This window comes from Loxodonta africana, chromosome 14, assembly GCF_030014295.1.
Source record: "Loxodonta africana isolate mLoxAfr1 chromosome 14, mLoxAfr1.hap2, whole genome shotgun sequence".
NCBI classification, from domain to species: domain Eukaryota; kingdom Metazoa; phylum Chordata; class Mammalia; order Proboscidea; family Elephantidae; genus Loxodonta; species Loxodonta africana.
Window position 1 is genome coordinate 33153122 of NC_087355.1, and position 4022 is coordinate 33157143.

At 41.5% G+C, this 4022-nt stretch overlaps 1 pseudogene; it reads right to left on the reverse strand.

Annotated features, from left to right (window-relative positions):
- Positions 1–389: 389 nt before the first annotated feature.
- On the reverse strand, positions 390–3575 carry LOC100660852 (protein FAM3C-like; annotated as a pseudogene).
- Between the last annotated feature and the right edge of the window lie 447 nt (positions 3576–4022).

Consider the following 4022-nt stretch of genomic DNA (forward strand, 5'->3'; position numbering starts at 1 on the left):
TAAAGACGTGGGGTAGAAAACAGAAAGACCAGGAAATGAAGCTCATGGGGAGTCAGACTACAAAGCAACATTACACACGTGACTAACCAAATATCTTTTTAATTTAAAAGACTATATATATATATACACACACAGATATAAAAGGAAACACAGCTCCTCCCTAAAATCCATGTTATTCCATGATAGATTTTCACAGCAGCCAGTTTATATATCAATATATTTTTCACGATCTGTTCAGTTATCTGCTCAGTATGCTTTTAGAATTAAAAACTGTTATTACCACAGCCGTCTAAATATTGTATACTAGGGAAGTGTGCTTAGAAATAGTTCATTGATTTGCTCCTTATGGGGACTATTTACAAAGGTCTCTATTTACATTCCCAGTAAACCCAGTGCCGTAGAGTCGATTATAATCCTGGTATCAAAAGAGATAACGCTCATGCACACAACGAGAGAGCTGCATGCTCTTAAAATATGTACCTGTAGTTTCTTCGGGACGGCTTTCCCATTAGTAGTGAAAGTGCGCGTCCTTTAATTGTCCCCATGTTCCTCTAGTCTTGCTTCCGGGTGATGCATCTTTCCATTTCTACGGCTTCCGGCCATCCTTCGTATTTGTTCATATCCTTATTGTTCTTTATGTGCTGTTCAAAAGGGCTTTTTATCTTAATGCGTTTCCCACCACAGAAGACCCAGCTATCTCTAAATCCAAAATTAGTAAAAGATGTACTCCCCAATTCAGCAATGAGCCGCTATACCTCGTTGTTGAGTTTGGTTGCTCCATCATCGTATGTTCCAATTATGACTACTGTTCCATCTTGTATAGACTTTGAAACTTAATAAATGGTGCTGCTCCCCTCCACACATGTCAAAATATTTACTGTCTAATACTTCTCCTCCTTTTCCATCTACCAAGGCAGCACTGATTGCTCTTCCAATGTTATTCTTAACACCACTCATGAAAACATTGTCTTCCAAACAAATTTTTGGGCCCAACATGTTGGCTGATCCACTTGCCATTTTAGAAGCAAAATGCTTCTCAGGGCAAGATTTTGAGATGCCACATTCACATCTTGGAGGCTTAGTAGAACGGGTAGCTGTGTTCAATGCTGACCTTGCAAATATGTTTCCTAAACTTGCATCCATTTGTTTTCAGATACTTGAGATATTACATAAAATGTCAGTAAATATGCTGCCACAGCTACCACCAACTTTGCGGCACCTGCCACCCTCAGGCTTGTTTTTTCGGCCTATGGCACTTTCTCGTTAAATAAGCTTCTAAACCTTTTCTTGCAGTTCTTCTCATTTACCAAACCAGAACTGTGCTTAAAAACTTATAATCCAGCAGCTACCGCCACTGTACCTGCCTGCTGCTCTGGCCTGCCTGCCGTCAGTCTTGCCGGAGGCTGAAGGGCCTATTGGTATATTACTGTCACAAAAGATTTGTCTAGGCTTACGGGGGTGGGGGAGGTGGGGTCTAAAGGGTCTATAGGTGGGACTGCTAATGGTACATGATTTCATATAAATTAAATAATTGGTAACGTGTTCTATTATGACTGGCTACTAAGCATAACGTTTTTTGGGGTCATCCACATTGTAGTAGCGTGTATCAGTTCTTCATTCCTTTTTATTGCTGGATAATATTTACACTGCATGAATATACAAAATTTTATTATCCATTCTTCAGTTGATGGATATTTGGATCATTTTCACTCTTGGGATATTATGGGTAATACTGCTACGACAGTTGATGTTTTTGTGTGGGCATATGTTTTCATTCCTTTTGGGCATATACCTGGGGTGGAACTGCTGGGTCATGTGGTAACTCTGTGGTTAATATTTTGAGGAACTGCTAGTTTATTCTTTTCCATTGGTCTATATGTTTATCCTTATGGCGGTACGAAAGCAAAACAAAACAAAACAATAAGAACAAAAAACAAACCCATTGCCATTGCCATTGCCATTGAGTCAATTCTTACTCATGGCAACCCCATGTGTTACAGGGTAGAACTGCCCCATGGAGTTTTCTTGGCTGTAATGTATACAGAAGCAGATCACCAAACTGTCTTCTGCAGGACCTCTGAGTTGGTTAGCGCTCCCATCCTTTAGTGTCACTCATGGGACCTTGTAATTACTGTAGGTTTGCAGTAAGCTTAGGGAAGTTTGAGTCCTCAAATTCTGTTCCTCTTTCACTAGGTTGTTTCGACTATTATGGGTCCCTTGATTTCCAGCCCTGGTGGCATGGTGGTTAAGAGCTCAGCTGCTAACTAAAAGGTTGGCAGTTCGAATCCACCAGCCACTCCTTGGAAACCCTATGGAGCATTTCTGTTCTGTTCCGTGAATTAGAATTGACTTGATGAAAACAGGCTTGGTTTTTTTTTGTTTGTTTTTGTTTTTGATTTCCATATGAATTTTAAGATCAGCTTGTCAATTTCTGAAAATAAATGCCAGCTAAGATATTGGCAGAGATCATGTTGAATCTGTAGATCTATGTGGGGAGCATTGATATCTTAAGAACGTTAAGTCTTCTGATTCATGAACGTGGATGCCTTCTCATTTATTTGGATTGTTTTAATTTTTTCAACAATGTTTTATAGTTTTCAGAGTAAGTTTTGCACTTTTCTTATGAAATTTATTCCTTGGTATATTTTATTATTTTTGGTTATTATTATTTTTTGTGTGTGTGATTTTCTTTACCTCTAAATGCTTGTTGATTCCTGAGGGAAATTAAAGGTAATTTCAAGCAGGAAGACCACAGATTTCAGAAAAGGGCCCAGGAGCATGTGTTTTGAGGTAGACCACTCAGCTGTTGGAGCCCCACTTTGATTGGATTAGCTGCAGCTGATTATGCTTTCCAGCAGCCTGCCACTGCACTGCCTGGGAGAGCTGGGTGACAGCCTCTTGCTAGGCTTGGCAGGGGTCAGGAAGTTTGCTAGCCACAGGACCTGGTGCAGGGCCAGAGGTCTGGGGACAGCTCCCTGCCGGTGGCCGGTTCCCCAGGAGAGTCTGGAGATGGTGGAGGGCTGAGAAGGAGTGACAGAATGCAGAGACCAGCCAGCTCAAACATTCCCTTCCCTGGGAGCCTCCCTGACCCTTCTGGAAGGGTAGACAATGAAGGAGACTCAGGAAAAAGTGCTCCTGGTCCCCTCACTCATTAGTTGTATTCCTTGGGAAAGCCACTTAGCCTCTCTTAACTTCCCTGAGCCTCAGTTCCCTCCACCGCACAAAACAAAAACAAACAAAAGCAGTTGCCATCGAGTAATACTGACTCATGGTCACCCTATGTGTGTCAGAGTAGAATTGCACCATAGGGTTTCTAATGGCTGATTTTTCAGAGGTAGATCATCAGGGTTTTCCTCCAAAAGTCCCCTGGGTAAACTCAAAGCTCCAGCCTTTTTGGTATCAGCTGAGCATGTTAACCATTTGCACGACTCAGGAGCTACCTGTACAGAAGGAATGGAGGTAATAGCCCTGAGAGCTGTGGTAAGGGTTAAATTAAATGAGACGCTGTTTATGAAACTCTCAGGGTCTGGATCATGGTGGGAGCCAAGAGACACTGATAAACTGTAAGCCGACATCCTAAGGCAAGCAGTTGAAGCTAATGGTCTGTGGTTAAAAATTGAGAATCAACCAAGATACACATTTTCCTCAAGGAGTAAGGGCTGACTTCACAGGTGCCTTTAGAAATAGCAGATGTTTCTCCTCACTTTTCTGCCCAGCAAAGAAAAAAAAAAAAATTTTTTTTTTTAAAGCTGCAATTTATGAACCCTTTCTATATGCCAGGAAGTGCTAACTACGGTCCTCAGCATTTAATGCTCACAATGAAAATTAAGACGTAGTTTTTATTACTCCCGTTTTACCAATAAGAAAACTAAGATTCAGAAAAACCATATTTGTCAGCCTAAGGTCACACAGCTGGGATATGACAGGGTCTGGGTACGTCTGATTTCAAAGTGCTCGTTCTCCAAGCCCCTCTTCACACCCATCTCAAAGCCCCTGTTTTTGTTAGTTCAGAGGAGACTCAG